The 17,020-nt window shown below is 44.0% G+C and overlaps 1 protein-coding gene across 3 annotated transcripts in view; it reads right to left on the bottom strand.

Moving 5' to 3' along the window:
- Window positions 1-17,020, bottom strand: part of HRAS (HRas proto-oncogene, GTPase) — a 64,401-nt gene that overhangs the window by 40,226 nt on the left and 7,155 nt on the right. The window contains exon 1 of one of the 3 annotated variants that reach the window (XM_053395397.1): window positions 7,831-8,508. The exons of 1 other annotated variant lie outside the window; for it this stretch is intronic. The gene's annotated coding sequence lies outside the window, so the exon portion shown is untranslated. Of the gene's footprint in view, window positions 1-6,358; window positions 6,473-7,830; window positions 8,509-17,020 lie in introns of those variants that run through there. One more of the 3 variants, XM_053395407.1, reaches the window with a different exon arrangement.

Below are 17,020 nucleotides of genomic sequence, written 5' to 3'. Positions count from 1 at the left end.
TCTGCTCCAGAATCTTCCCTGGTATTGATGTCAGACTGACTGGGCGGTAATTATTTGGGTCCTCTCTTTTCCCCCTTTTGAAAATAGGGACAACATTTGCCCTCCTCCAGTCTGCCGGGACTTCGCCTGTTCTCCAGGAATTCTCAAAGATGACTGCCAGTGGTTCTGAGATCACACCTGCCAGTTCTTTTAATACTCTTGGATGCAGTTCATCTGGCCCTGGAGACTTGAATACATCTAAACTAGCCAAGTATTCTTGTACTATCTCCTTAGTTATTCTGGGCTGTGTTTCCTCTGCTGAATCATTTGCTCCAAATTCTTCAGGTCGGGCATTGTTTTCTTTATCGGAGAAGACTGAGGCAAAGAAGGCATTGAGGAGTTCAGCCCTTTCTGTGTCCCCTGTTTGCATTTCACCATCTTCTCCTCTGAGTGACCCCACTGTTTCTTTGTTCTTCCTTTTGCTACGAACATACCCATAAAAGCCTTTTTTGTTGCTTTTAACCTCTCTAGCAAGCCTGAGTTCATTCTGTGCTTTAGCTTTTCTGACTTTGTGTCTACACGTGCTCGCTATTTGTTTGAATTCCTCTTTGGTGGTTTCCCCCCTTTTCCATTTTTTGTACACATCCTTTTTTAATCTTAACTCAGTTAAAAGTTCTTTAGATAGCCACCCTGGCTTCTTTAGGCACCTTCCATGTTTCCGTCTCATTGGTATTGCCTGAAGTTGTGCTTTTACTATCTCCCTCTTAACAAACTCCCAGCCATCATGAACTCCCTTTCCTTTTAGTATTACTGTCCATGGGATCTCACCCAGCACTTCCCTAAGTTTTATGAAGTCGGCTTTCTTAAAGTCAAGAAAGTCACTTATCAGGAAGTAAGTCCCACTAAAAACACTGTGTGGCTTACTTCCAAATAGACATGCCTAGAAGTAGCCTGTATTTGCAAAAAGGCAACATCATACATGCACCTAAGACTGGGGGTGGGAGGAGGGGAGAACACGTGGCTATGACAAGGAATAGACATTCGAGATACATGTAGCTTCCCAACACTCCTTCAGTTTTCAAATATAAAGTTCTATTGTGTAAAAACTAGCATATGATGTCATCTCTCTGAATACACAATAGTAGAGATTCCAAAGATACCATTCCATGGCTGCATTTTAATGCAAATGCTAAATGTATTAGAAACCACAAATCTTTTTTAAAAAAGTACTTACACAAGTATATATGCAGTACACGTAACCATAAGCAATAACAAAAACAAATATAGCAGTGTTCTTCCCGACAGCGTTGTTCAGGGTGATAAAATCATGTTTAAAAACCAAATAGTCAGGGCCTCATCTGAAGGAACAAAAGATGAGAGAAGGGGTGGGGCAGGCCATTGCCCATCAGGCTGCAAATGTCTTTTATTTCCTATGCATTATGCTAATCAAGTCAGTCATTTCCACCTGACTGTTTTCTCCCACCCCCAGAAGCACACCCTACAACTATTGTTCTTGCAGCCAGGATTCCCTTTCCATCTCTTGTAACAACAGGCTATGCAGGAGGCCAAGAATCAAAGCTTTCCAAAGGTAGAGGTTTATCATCCATCAGTCTTTCTATTTGCTCCCATGACTGTCTCTGCCTTTGGAGAGACTCATCACCGTACTTTGGATTGTCCTAAATACTGCCCTTTGGTAGCCAAGCCCCATACCAAAAGTCCTGTTGGGATGCATTTTGGCTTGCCTGCTGATGAATCTGAATGTGTGATGATTGATAACATTGTCATTTATCTGTTTTAGACCTCTAAGTAGTAGCCATTGCCAGAACATTGTCCTGTTAGCCTCTGTACAGTTCCATACTTATTTCAGACATCATGGTAGATTGCAATGTTTATCTGGTGATAACATTGCAGTGTTTAGCTGGTGAGTTATCGCGGTTGAAAACCAGATATTGCCTAGCCCTTACACACATTGTGATTCGTGATATATTGCCAGCTCAAATATTATGAAACAATTATCATGATGTGAACTTCAAACCGGTTTTGGAAGATATATCAATATATTGCCCAGCCCTACTTCCTTCCAGAGTGAGGGGGCATGACAAAGGCTTTGCCAATCCCTTCCTCCCAAGGACAGGGGGTGTGATCTAGGCAAGCCTGAGAGGACTTGAACTATGATCTTAACCATGCACTAACTAGCTGTCATGCACAGTTATTTTTGACTGCAATTTCCCACACTTCCTTACTGCATAAATTCATTTCTTAAGAGAATCACATGAGGATTACAATTTGATGGACACCTCTGGAATTTACCCTATGTATAATAGTGGCACTCCATTTATCATTAAATAAGTATGTAATTCAGCGGCATTAGGGTTAAATAAGTTAAGAAGCATTGAGAAAATATTATGTCTGAGGAGAAACTAAGTACTGTAAAGGAAGGCAGAAGGGGGGCTTTTGTTTGGATTTCTATGAAGCAGTTTGAAAATTGGAGGCGCTTTCAAAATCTAAACTGTCCTTAACTTATGTGATAGGGCTGCCTATTGCTGGTTTAAAGATGTATAAAGGCGAACAATATAAAATTAAAACATTCTAATGGTGTTCCTGAAAGTAGTGTTCTACAAAGCTCTTCCAAGTGTTTATTTATTCCACACATAGACACACCCCTCCACATTTTGACAAGGCCCTCAAAGGTAAGGAATCAGAGACAGAAAATACTTTGAAATTCCATTCATGGACAATTCAAATTTAGGCTGAAAAAGAGGAAAAAGTAAAGGAATCAAACAGAAACAAAGAATGAAAGGGGGGGAGGAGGATGAATTTCTAAATCAAATGTCTAGATTACTCGTCAGAGATTGTGATCTTTTCCAGACCTTTATCATGCCAGTCTAGGACACTACTTTCACAATTTGCCAGCATGTAAAACTGTCAAATGCTACTGATAATATTACTGCAGCAACAACTGACTAAACATAGCTAGCAAACAGCCAACAGCCCTCCTCTGTTGCTTGCACCCCAACAACTAGTGCTTAGAGCCATGTCTGATGTTTAATTACCAACTAGAAAGTTCACTTCAGGCCACTGTTCTAAAAAAAATATGCACACCCCTATGTTTTAAAATGCACAAGAAAGCAGCAAGGAAGGGTTGCAAACATGACCACTTGTCAACAACGCTTACTATAAATACCTCCATCTTTTCTTTTTTAGGAAATTAAAGTTCTTTGTTCTTTCCCAGTACTGTACACAGTTCCATGCAGCCATATTTTTAACAAATAAACTATCCATAAAACCCTATTTATATTAACATTGCTCAAAATGTAACAAACCCTGTTTTACCTAAGCAGTGGGACAATGTTTTAGCTTCTGTAACAAATGTGTCATTAGATTATAAATTACATTTTATACAACATTTGTATAGAACGGAACTACCTACGTCGACAACATGCTGCTGGAGATGTAATAAGGGAAATGCTTCTTTGAAGCACATGTTTATGAAATGTCTGACACTTACAAATTGTGGAGGAAAGTACTAGGATGCATAAATACTACATTAGGAAAATATTTAAAATTGACTGATGATAATATTACTTGAAACCATATACCAACTATAAGGGATTTGATGATGGGCCATATTGTAATCACAATTTTAAGTATTTTTTATTTCCCCTCTTTTTTCCTTTCACTTTACTTCCTCACTGAAAACTTACAATAAAGTATGAATATAGAACATATGCTTATTCATTACTCATATGCAAACAGATTTTACTAACATATCTTCAATAACGTGTTTTTTATTGAAAGATTTTCATGGATAACAAACGTACAGATGGTGCCTATATTTTCAGTTCATAGAATCTTTTCTATAGGTCAGTTACATTCTTAATAACATATTTAACAATAGGTGCAGTCTTAGATACAGGACACAAGAACCTGAATGTAAGAATTTTTATGTCACTTTGGGAAAATGTTTTTAGCAGTAATGCTACCAACAAGTTTATTAGATAAACCAAGAGTCAAGGAAAATATTTCTATCACTTTCAATTGCTGCCCAGATTCATAATTGCAGCTCCACAACTCTGATGAAAAAAATATGAGCAAGTGAAAGAATGATGGTGCAATCCTTAAGCATATCTACTCAGAAGGAAGTCCAACTGGGAGTTGTTACCTAGTAAATGAACTCAGTAGTGCAGGCTAAAAGAAGTGAAACCCTACATATCTAGGCAAATACCAAGACCTCATTAAATTTCAGGAGACTCCTGGACTGATTCCAAGAAAGGACACTGAGTAAATAACCCCAATCCCTTTGTTCATTAATAATAATCCTATATGATAAACCTGTATAATAATAATAATAAAATATTGTATTCTATTTCAACATGAAATTATCATTAAGTAATGAGTTGTTTGAAAGTTACCTGGATTGAGCCTTCCATAAAAGTTCCTCTTTATTAAAGATTTTGTATCTTGTCATGAACTCTCTATATAGTCACACACTCACACGTAACCACTGTTTATGTTTGTGCATGCATGATGTATCATGTCCACCTTGGTGAAGAAACTTACATTTTCCAAGCCTTGAGTAAAAACCTTTTAGATGCCAGCAAAGAGTGACAAATTCATTTCTTTCCCTATTACACCACAAGTGCACACCCCCATATTTTCCACATTTATATATCTGGGAAGCAGTCCTCAAAGTAGTGTCAATGCACAAAGTTATTAGAATAAAATGCTTTCCCCAACTCAACTCCAACCCCACCTACCACCACCCCACCCCACCCCCCGCATTAAAAAGTCTTGTTCCATTTGTATTTTTCAGTCCTGTTTACCAAAGGTAGAACTTCCACTGCCTGTGCATGACTTAATTTGAGCCAGGGCTCAGAGAGAGAACCAGCTTGGTCATACCAGGACCATCATACAACAACATCCAGATAAAGAGTCATGAATAGAAAGGTGTTGGTTCACATCTGAGAAACTACAGCTAGTATTCACCATCTAGAAATAAGAGGTAAATTTTTGAGGGCAGAAGACTTGGTTTTCAGATAGATTTGAGAGCCAGCTTCTCTCTTTTAAAATAAGCCACTATGCCCAGGCAAAGTTCAAACTTTGTGATGCTGAGCAATTTGTCACCAGCACCACTTGACAGCATCAGGAGGAATTACTGATTTGCCAGTGATTTAAATTATTTCAGTCACCAAGCAGAAAGTCGTGATTTGAACTGTTTATTTTCAACCATTTCCCCATGAATCAGTTATTTTCAAGAGAAAAGACTGTTCTAAGCAGAGAGGACCCCCCCAAAATTAACACAAGTGCTAGACTAGATTCAAACACAATCCGATGCACGTTTTCTCAAAAGTCCCACTTGATCCAAGAAGAGTGCACAGGGGTGCAACATCAGTCCATCTCCAACAAGAAGCTACAATAGGACACACATGCTTTTGAGCCATTAGTGTAGCTTACATTCTCTCCACCCCCTGCTAGAATTGTTGTTATTTAGTATGATAAATCATTGTTGATTCCCCAATATTAGTAGGCCCCCACCAACAGGGTCATCTGACTGATGGGAATGATATTAAGTCAAGTGTTCAGAGAGAACAACAAGGCACAAGGGAGCAGTGCCTTCCGCTTCCATGGGTGGAGTTCACAGGTGGGTTCTGAGTAGCTCCCACAGGGAGCTACTACACACTTAGTCAGTGGCCAGATCTCACTGTCTGGAATGACTTTTGTCTTTAACAACAGGATGTGAACCTCTCCCACCCTGCTTCTAGAGGGAATAAACTCATTCCGACTATAGCTCAGTACAGGCTGACATTACTGTTTAGCCCAAGCAAGGACAGAAACATGCTTAAAATGATTTGGCAGTGGCCAATTTCAAAATCTGGCTGCCAGTGTTTAGCACAGGGCTTCCCCCCTTCTTTTTTTTGGTGGTGAGGATTGGGAGGGTCACATTCCTAGGGACACAGCACGGAATTTCTAAGATCCTGGGCCATCAGGCTCCTGGGATTTTGCCCACCATTAACTCGGAGAGCCAGAGTCCCCCAGCAACTATTCTCAAGTGACAGCTTGCAGCACTGGGAGTGGCATAAACTAGCAAGGAAGGAAGCCATGTTAACCCCTCCTCAATCAGTGCACAGTCATACTAGGAGGCTACTACAGGCTAGAAAGCAACACAGGATCAAAGGGAAGGATTAGGGGTCCCAAAGGGGTAAGAATATAAAGCACTCATCGTTCTATGCAAAAAAAAAACCCTCACTGCTGCCGCCTCCATGACCCTCCTCCCCTAAAGCCTTTCAAAACTATAACAAGGGAATCAGGGGCACTGCTATTCTATGCACTTGCCAAAAGAACAGCAGCCACCTAGATCTGCGGCTGTGAACAAACTTACTTCATATCATCTCCGACCACTCCCTAAATTGCAGATGGATGCCAGAAGAGTAAGCGAGAACAAACACAGAGGTACTCAGAGTCCTGGCAAAATAAATAAATAAGCAAGCCATAGAGCAAAAGACTCTGGAAGGAGGAAACAAGCAGGCAAAGGAAGAGTCAGAGCAGGCTTCGGGTTTTGTTTTTTTCTGGAAGATGCAACGCCCCTCCCATATCCCCCTTTGCTGGGCTGGCAGGAAGTGTTTACCACGTAAACCTGGGCAGGGAGGCAGGCGGGCAAGCAGGTGATTCTTAACCCTCCATTAGCCCCAAACACCGTCAGACTGGAGGACAACAAGCACACTGTGCTTGAGCAGAGAGGGGGAGCGGAGAGAGAAAGAGATCACATAGTCAGCCTACTTCCTTGTGTGCAAACAAGATGTGCAGGTCCACAGCTTTTAGAGCTTGTGGTATGAGGTGGCTACTAGACTAGGACAGGGGGTGACAGTATTGCCCCATTACCCCTTCATCTGCACACAAGCATCACACCACGCACCTGCAAATCTCTATGCGGGGATCCCTAAAGCATGGATACGCAAGCATCTTTACGAAAGGTTCAGCTTGTAACAAGTGAAGGACTAACAACAAAGGGGAGGAGTCAGAAACCTCAGAATGAAGAATACAGCCACATGCCTGGAGAATACAAGAGGCTACACCCCTCACCCTCGAACGTAGTGCTGTCACCCCTGCCCTCCCCGTCTACATGGAGACAGGCGCACCCCACTGCAGGCTGATATTCTGTGTGTGTGTGTGTGTGTGTGAGAGAGAGAGAGAGAGAGACGCACACGAGGCCATTTTCCCAATACACACACACATCCACTGTTGCTTCCTTGTCAGAATGTATGACCTCACGCTTCCCTCAAGGCTCTTCTTTCCCAGGGACGCCTCCCAAACTTACCGTCAACAACCCACCCCGACACACACACACACACACACACACGTCCCTGACCGACTCTCTTATACTTGGGCGTTTAAAATGCTACCGTGGGGAGCGGGGGGGGGGCAGAGCTGGACTTCCCCGCTCACTTTGGAAACTCGGATTACAGCTGCAGCAGCTTCAGCTGCGTTCCAGGAAGAGAGCGCGTCCATGGCAGGCGAACCCGCCTTTTTGTTGGCCGGCAAAGCCCAGCTCTGCGACGCCAGGCTGCAGCTCTCCCCGCTGTCCCCACACATGCTCCCTGGGACACGCCGCCGGAGCCACTGCAGTGCTTGCTGCTGCGAACTACACCCATCGCTTGGAACGTCTCCTGAGCAGGCTGCGAGGAGAGACGGACGACGCTCGCCCCACAGACCGCAGGGCACTCGGTTGCCTTTCCTGTTCTTTTGCTGCTGCCAACAAATTACTTTTCCGAGGAAGAAGGCTCGGGGAATGCACTACTCCCGCCCACCCACAAAACAGCAGAATAAATCGGGGCGGGAAGGGGTTTTACTCACCGTCTGCTGTTCCCCCCACCACGAGGCTACTTTTCTTGCAAAGGCAGTAGAGTAAAGCTGCGCTTTTCTCAGGGGAGTCAGTGGGGCTTTTTTCTTTTAAAGGCAGCGTGGGGAGCAATGCAAAGTTTGCATGGGGGGAGGATCAGCCCCCCGGGATAGATCCACAGATCCTTGTGTCCCTTTGCCTGCAGGCGGCTGGCTGCTCCAAGTCACTTCCCCGCTGGCCCGATGCAGTGGTGAACTTTCCACCTAGGCGGTGGCGGCGGCGGAGCCCCCTTCTTGCATCGCCCTCCCCGCATTGGCACCCAGCATCCAGGCGCTCTCTGTGCTGCGGGAGGGCGGGGAGCGGCGGCTGCTACGGCGTCGGCGTCGTCAGCCTGGACAATGTGTGTGTGCGCGCGCGAGGCGAGCCCCAAGCAGCGAGCAGCACACGCCCAAACTCCGCTCGCTCCCCGCCCCCTCGTCACTCACAGCCTCCTCCCGGAGCAGCCGATAGGCGCTTGGGCTGAACCTCGGCGCCCCCCGCCACGGCCTCTCCGCTCCTCCGACCTCGTGGTGGGCTGCGGGGCCTGTCAATCACGCCCCGCGCTTCCTTCTCCCCGAGCCCCGCCTGCCGGCCGCGCTGCTACTGCTTTGGCCTGGGCGCGCGGCGAGCTCTGAAGGGGCTTGGAGAGGAAACGGGCGTCGCGAGCGGCGAATTGCCTCTTTTGCCACGCTTATTTTTAGAGCTCTCCGCTTCCTCCAGTCAAATGAAGCCTCCTCTCCTTTCTTCCGGATGCAACTCTCCCTTTCCCGCTCAGCAAAGCGTTTCCTTCCATTCCTGACTCCCCCCGCCTTAGTCTCCACTCAGCAGGCTCCGCGTTTGCTTCCCCCACCCCAAAAGGCCCGCTTTCTGTACGTGGCGTGGCTGTGGCGTTGGGTGCGCTCTGTCTCTCCGCTCTCCCCGCCTTTTCTCTTTCTCATCCTGCCGTTGCTGCTTCCATTGGGCGCCTGTCCCTGCGCTGTTGTCTGTTTTCCCTGCTCAGGGGTGGACGGCGTGAGCTGCCAGGCTGTGAAATGAACAGGGCGCGGGAAGACCGCCTCCGCCCTGGGGGAAAGTCGTAGTGGGGGTCGCACAAAGGAAGGAAACGAGGGGTCTGTCGCAAACTCGTCGTGTTCTCCCAATATTGGCCCAGGTCAATTAATTAAAACGTTCCCCTGCACAAAAGCGCAGGTTCCAGTGATTCTTTAGAGGACATTCTCAAAAGTAATCAATATTTAAGTTTGGTTTTTTCCAGAAGCTTTCGTTTTGCCCTAACCTCCACCCTACTCCTGAAAACAAGATTTTGAATTAATTTCCATAATCTTGAGTGTGAGCACGATAAACTAGGGCGGAGGGAGGTGTATTCTTTCAAAGCATGTTTATGTAAATATGCTCACCAAACATGCAGAATGCCCATCAAGTTGGCCATAGTGTGAGCAGAGGAAGGTCATTATTACACATCCATGGACTTCACATTCAGACTACAGCTTTAAGTTGAGTACATATGGATAGTTAGTTAAGCATGCGGAATCATGAGAACTCAGCAACATGATTGCTCTTACTCTGCTGCAGTTAATGTGCGTAGCAGGTACGGATTTTTTCTCTTCCCATAGAAGTGGTTGATAGCCTAACACTTGGTGGTCTAGCATTGGGATGGAGGCTTAAGTTGTCCTCTACTCCCAGTGCCCAGGGTGTGGGTCAAGTTTTTCTCCCTTTCAACCAGGGCCCAGATTGCCAACACTTTACACTGTCCCATAGCAGTTAGGGGGAGCCATGGAAAACTAATTGTACTGTACTCTTGTTCTGCATAAGGTCTACCCTCTCTTCTGTTTTTTGGCCAAGCTAAAGTGTCAGAACTCAAGAACTAGCTTCAGTTTTTATACATTGAGTGGTAGAGTGATGACCACTATTATGACAGCTGAGGGACAGAGATAATGAATTGCAATGTACTTTTTAAAAATTATACAGCATAGGTATTATTTATTTCAGTAAAATTATACCCAGTTCTCTTCCATCATGGAACTCATTGCAGTCTACATGGGACAAAATGATCAGATTCAGGCATGCTTGGTTTCAGCAATGCGGTTGTATTATGTGCGCTTGAACCATTGTGGCATGCACTGCAAGACAGCAACCTAGATAGCAGTCTGTAGCTGCTTGTATGGGGCTACAGGATTCCAGAAGGGCAGTATGGCCATTGGAGAGAGCCAGAGAACCATTGTTAAGTGTAAGTGATTAACCCTTCTGTACCATCTTGCAGCTTAATAAATTTTAGTGCCAGTTGCATTTGTTTTCACACATGAAGCAAAAAGTCAAAACGATACCTTTCCCACATGTTCTTAATTGCATACAAGCCCTATGCAGACATTCTAATTATATACATGCTAGCTGGCCCCCGGCCCCTCAGCATATTAGAGGCTGTTGTTGTCTTATTACCCACCCTTTAACATCAGATCCCAGGGTGGGTTAAAATTAAATGTTAAAAACAAATTAAAATGAATTACAGTAACAGGAATGGAGTGGATCCTGGAAACACATATTTAAGATGTCAAAGCCCAGGGTAAAAATGTGTATCTTCAGCATGTGATGGAAGCTATATAATGAAGGTTCCAGGCACACCTCTGGGGAAGGAATTCCGTAACCAAGGAGCTGCCACAGAGACTGCCCACTTTGCTGATCTCAGCACTTAAAAGGGAATCATAAATAATAAAATAAAATTTTATTTATATCCCGCCCTCCCCAGCCGAAGCCGGGCTCAGAGCAGCTAACAACAGTAAAAGTAATACAGCATTCTAAAATAAATTTATTCTAAAATCAATTCAAAATCAAATTAATGGCAATCAATGGGCTAGAGTTCTGTGAGGATTACCAAAGGCTGTGCCTTGGCCAAAGGCCTGGTGAAAGATGTCAAGTCCCGCAGGGCCCTAGTCTCTTGTGACAGAGCATTCTTTCAGATATTTTGTGCCTAAGACATGTAGAGCCTTAAACACAAATGTTTAAATTCATACATTGGACATTCCATTACAACAGGGGCCAACTCAAACCAATGTGTATAGGCTTCACTCATGTTGAGAGCTATGCAGTGGGGCGGACCTGTGCACATGTGATTTCTAACATATGGCCATTGGGCTCTCCAATGGGGTAAGGTTAGCAGAGTCATACCTACCACCACCAACAACCTGTGTACAAATAAAATATCTGCACAGCGCTATAGAAAGATGGAGACTGGAGCATAGACATAGCCAGGATTTATGGGGGGGGGCAGGCTTTATGTTAGTGGGGGGAGAACCAAGTTATCTGCGACACAATTAGTCAGTTAAGTATTTTTATTTAATTACTTTATTTAGGGAGGCAGCTGCACCCCTGGCTACACCCATGTATTTACATCCATGTACAGTACTGGAGAAAGGGAAACAGCAGCCTTTCTGTAAACTGCAGCCTTAAAAAATTGTTTCTTTTTCAAGTCTTGTACAAACAGGAACACCCTGTAAATTCACCCTTCCTCCCACCCACTGATGGAACAGATCCTCACACAAAATATAAATGAATAGTCACATCGAGAGTACCCAATAAAATAATTAAATGAAGGTGTCTGTCCATAGTCTGCCACTGTTGCTCATGGTTGGTAGCCACATTCCTTTGTATATATGCAAATGAAATAAAGTCAAAACAGCCTGCTTCACTTTATTGCATGATAAGGTTTATTGAGTTCCATGAACCTCTTACATTAAAGTAGGTTATACTTTGATATGACACATTTCATGTAATTATTATATGATGTAGTACAATAATCTGTTAATCATGCCTCAGTATTACACTGCAGGCTATTCCAATTATTACAGGCTGAAAGTAAGGGTTTCATACTTGAGCTTTTTGTTCCTTCTATGCCAAGGGAACATGTAATAACCTATGCAAATTAATCCACTTTGTGCAAATTATCTGGATTTGCCTAAACTTGCTTGATTTGTAGAACTTATACTTAAACATTTTTTATCTTTGTTTTTGTTGGGTTTTTTTAAGCACTACCATAGTTTACAAAGGAAAGATCTGATGAACAGCAAGGATGCTTGGGTAGAGGAACATTGCTAGAGGCTATAGAAAATGATAGCCATGCAAGACTTCAATGAACAATGGCACTTTTGGCAGACACATCATGATTTCCTATATAGGTTTGCAACCATGAGAGCTAGAAACTTGCTTTGTTTTCTGAAAGCTGGGTCTAAGATGTTAAGGCAACAGTCATATTTACAAAGGCACAGATTGCTAGATACCAGATTGGGTGAAACAGAATCACAAAAGAGAACTAATGACTTTAACCAAATCTTATGGGGCTCATAATCAGCAAGAGTTCAGCCTAGTGAAAATACAATCACAAGTGAGGTAACAGCTGTTTAATCTGTGACAAACACTCCTAGGGCTACATAAGAAAGATTTAGGAACAGTTTATGAAATGAACTCCTGAAGCTTCACAATATACACTAGACTCAGCTCTATATAATTTTACAAACACTTTTATTAGCTAGTGTAGTAGGGATTGTTTGCTTCAGTCACTTTGGGGCTCCCCTAAGCCCTGCTAATCAGAGAGGGAAGTTGCAGGATTTGCTTGCTTGGGCTGATTCCCCTCCTGCTTGCTACTCACAGTGATTCTCTTTGCATCCTAAGGAGCGCATAAAAGATCACATATGCCCAAATTACAGGAATGCATGCTGACGACAAATCAGGGGATCTTTAAACTACAAAACCTCATCACACAGGTTTTGCTAAATTCTGAGCATATATTTCTTGAGAGGTGACATGAATATACAGAAGTATATTTGCCAGAAAGATAATACAGTGGTACCTCGGGTTAAGAACTTAATTTGTTCTGGAGGTCCATTCAGGTTACCTGAGGTACCACTTTAGCTAATGGGGTCTCCCGATGCTGCCGCGCCGCTGCTGCACGATTTCTGTTCTCATCCTGAAGCAAAGTTCTTAACCCGAGGTACTATTTCTGGGTTAGCGGTGTCTGTAACCTGAAGTGTCTGTAACCTGAAGTGTCTGTAACCTGAAGTGTCTGTAACCCGAGGTACCACTGTACTATGTAATATGAAATATGACTACTACTGCTAATACTAATTTGAAAACTGTCCCAGAGAGTCTGATGTAGTAGACAGCATCAGACCCTTTCCTAGTGACTATTCAAGGCTCAATCATGCAAACAAAAATTTCCCTTAAAAAGCATTTGGCCCTGAACCAGGAATTTGTGAAGCTCTGTGATTCTAAAAGTAGTCTTATTTTTTGTATGGAACAGATATATCAGGGTACCGTATTTTTCGCTCTATAAGACACACATTTTCCCCTCCAAAAATTAAGGGGAAATGTGTGTGCGTCTTATGGAGCAAATGCAGGCTCCTTGGCTTCAGTGATAGCAATGCGAAGCCTCCGAAGTGCAGTGGGAGTGCTTTCGCTGAAGCCTGGAGAGCGCGAGGGGTCGGTGCGCACCAACCCCTCTCGCTCTCCAGGCTTCAAGGATAGCCGCTTGAAGCCTCCAGAGCGCAGCAGGAGTTCCCGCTGCGCTCCAGAGGCTTCGGGTTCCTTTCGCTGAAGGGTAGGTGCCCCTTCAGCAAAGGCGCAGCGCCCCTTCAGCTAAGCGGGAGGAGAAATAGAAGGGGCTCCGTTTCTCCTGCCGCTTCGCTGAAGGGACGCTGCACAGAGAGGGGGATATTTTTTTCCCCTTGTTCTCCCCCTCTAAAACAAGGTGCGTCCTATGGTCAGGTGCGTCCTATAGAGCGAAAAATACGTTAATTAGTACTTTACTTCATCTAGTTGTGGGATTGTAAGGAAGGTAGGAGAGGATATATTGTTTTGATATTATCCCTCCTCACTCATGCTAGTGAGTAAACAGCAAAGCACATTCCCACTGCAACTTATTGGAAGCAAGTTGATGATTTGTTAGGTAAAGGGACCCCTGACCATTAGGTCCAGTCGCGGATGACTCTGGGGCTGCGGCGCTCATCTTGCTTTATTGGCCGAGGGAGCCGGCGTACAGCTTCCGGGTCATGTGGCCAGCATGACTAAGCCGCTTCTGACGAACCAGAGCAGTGCACAGAAACGCCGTTTACCTTCCCACTGGAGCAGTACCTATTTATCTACTTGCACTTTGACGTGCTTTCAAACTGCTAGGTTGGCAGGAACAGGGACTGAGCAACGGAAGCTCACCCCATTGGAGAGATTCGAACCGCTGACCTTCTGATCGGCAAGCCCTAGGCTCTGTGGTTTAGACCACAGCACCACCCACATCCCCTTTATTTCCCTCTTAAAATAATAACAACACAACACAGTCTTCTTTAAAAGTAAGAATAAAATTTTACTCACATTCCGTTCACAGCAGTAATCTGAAGGCAGGCTTTATCTTGTGGTTACAGTGAAAAGAAGTCTGAGCTACATATCTCAGACTTTCTGCTTGTGGGCTCCATCCTTTGTGAAGGTTGAGCCATGAACTAGCTAAGAGTCAGGAGAGTCCAAGAGTAAGAGAGTAAGAGTCCAAGAGAGAGAGGGTTGCGTGGCCAGCCCTTTTATCTGGACAGCTAGGGTCATGCCCATCTACCTGGTCACACACAGGCGGAGGAAGCTCCAGAGCAGGTTTGACAGGAAGTCCTCCCTGTCTAGAGCCACATTCCCCTGTGTGTCCATTCTTGGCAACAGGAAAATGTTGTACTTGACGGCTCTAGTAATAATACATCCCACACTAGCTTTTAATGAAAGTTGTGTTTGGGGGTTTGGGTTTGTTTCTTTTTTAAGGGCACACACCTGTTTCCCTGTTTATTGTGAGAATACCCTCTAGAAATGATTCTCTGTTCATTTTTCCTTCTGAAGCTATCGCAGGAACAGAACTAATTTGAAGTGTACCAGTTATGCATGACTACTGTGCAGTGCAGCTGGTTAACTGCCAACTTAACCTTAAAATGTCAGTCAAATTGATTGATTGACTGAATTTATATATTGCCCTATATTCAGAGGTCTCAGGGGGTTCACAGAATAAAATCAAAATATAAAACCACAACATACATAAGCAAAATAAAAACAACCCAATAACCCCACCCCCCAAAAACCCAACTGAGATTAGCTCCATATGGATCAGCTCAGAAATTCTTGACACAGACAAGCATTACCTCCCATACTGGTAAAGCGGGTGTCCCCACATGCTCCTTCCAAACGATGGCAACAGAGAGTGTTTTTCAGGCTCTCAGCAGGCTAGGAGTGGAGCTTAGGCTCTAAACCTGTATAGGGCAGGGCAGTGGCTCAGTAGTACATCACATGATTCACATGAAAACAATTCCAGGTTCCGTTCCTTGTATTTTCACATAAGGCTAGAACCTGGAAAAGACTGAAATTGATTGCCATTTCGTGTTGACCAAGAATGGAGGAACTTCAGACTAAGGGTCCATCTCTGCCTGGCCCCGAGGACTCCCTCTGGGCCACGCCCCTTCATCCAGTCACATCCTCACTGGTCCTGCTCCACACCCTCCTCAAGTGCTTCAGCCTGGCAGGAATCTGTCCTTGAGCAGATAAGACGTCTTAGATAGAGTGGTTGTGTGTCTAGAAATCTCTGGCTTTTGCATGTCTGGAAAGTAGCTGACAATACAAACCTAAGTGGCTACGCTTGTCCACGTTTGCTTCTTGCCCCATTTGCTTTTGCTTCCAGCTGCTGCTGGGTTGCCTTGTAGAGAATGTGGTTCTTGGTCTGGAAAAGGATCCCTTACCTTTGGGGAAGACCATATTGAGCTTGAGGGAGCGATGGGCTGCCACAGAATAACACATCTTCCTAATTTCAAACTGTGGAGTGAACTGCATCTTCTGAGCCCAATTCCTTCTCAAGAAAGGGCCCTTTCACGTTCTGAGGGGGGACTGCAATGTAAAGGATGGCTGGTTATTTGCAGAGGATGTGCTTCCACCAAGTCAATTCCAACCTTCATCCATGAATATTTTTTCACGAGGTTCCACTTGTTATCTTCTATTGCAGATGGAGGAAGGAACTGAAATTAAAATGTAATGGCTTGGCTAAAGTCACCTAAGGAATTTGTGGCCCGAAACAGGTTTTGAACTGGACCTCTTCACCGCTGACATCCTCAGTCACTATACTACAGTGCTGTTTGAAGTCCTTGGTACAGATCAGGGCTGTATTGGTTCAATACCATCCATGTATCTTTAAACGAGATAGTCCCTGCTCTCATAGAGTGTAAAGGCTATTCAGAAGCAAGTCCCACTGTGTTTAATGGGGCTCACTCCCAGGAGCTTGCAATCCAAGCACTTCACTAAAAGATATCTCACAATCCTGCATCATTACCATAGAAGCATGAGATTTGGCATTGGTTGTAGAACTCAGTCACAGAGAAAACTCAGGTTTTCTTTCCTTGTCTTTCATCATTCATTCAAAGTGTGTTTCCAAGCCTCTGGGCTGGGAAGATTGGCATGAAAGTTTGTGAGTGATGCCTGACAAAATCTCAGCAGCTGGGGCAGGACTGGGGAACTGATTTTACTTCCTTGTTCTGACAAAAGGCTAACAAAATTACTGTACAATCCTGTGTATAACTTCTTGGAAGTAAATCCTATTGAGTTCAATGAGACTTATGTTCAGATAAGTTTGCATATGACTGCAACTTGGGCTGTAATATTATTAAACACTTATCTGGGAATAAGCCCCATCGAAATCAATGGGATTTGCATTTTCTGAACAGGCACACACAGGAGAGCACTGTTAATTATCTAAATATAGGAAGCCCATGCAAATATTGATAGTTTGCATAATTTGTACAGGTTACAGAATTTAGGTGTTTGGATACAAAATTTGAATCAAGTTTGCACAGAATTATTTTAAGGCCACTCTGGATGTCCTGCTTGTTGAGCATTCATCCTGACTTGCTTGCACAAAGCTTACATGGAGGTTATATTATACAGTATCCAGTCTTTACTGAGCATTTGTTCAGATTTGCTTGCAAAGGCATTATACTACAATGAAGATTCATCCTGCATTCACTCTGATATGCCTGCAGAGTGCTTAAACGTCAAAATCAAAATTGGAAACAGAACTGTTAGACTCCAAAACTAAGAATTTGTCAAGAATGTATAACTTGCTGTTGAAATGGAACACTCAGGATGAAACGGTGAAATCTGTTATGATTAAATGGG

Source organism: Podarcis raffonei, chromosome 1, assembly GCF_027172205.1.
Source record: "Podarcis raffonei isolate rPodRaf1 chromosome 1, rPodRaf1.pri, whole genome shotgun sequence".
NCBI classification, from domain to species: Eukaryota; Metazoa; Chordata; class Lepidosauria; order Squamata; family Lacertidae; genus Podarcis; species Podarcis raffonei.
Note: the sequence above shows the minus strand (reverse complement) of the source record. Positions and strands in the feature narration are given on the sequence as shown.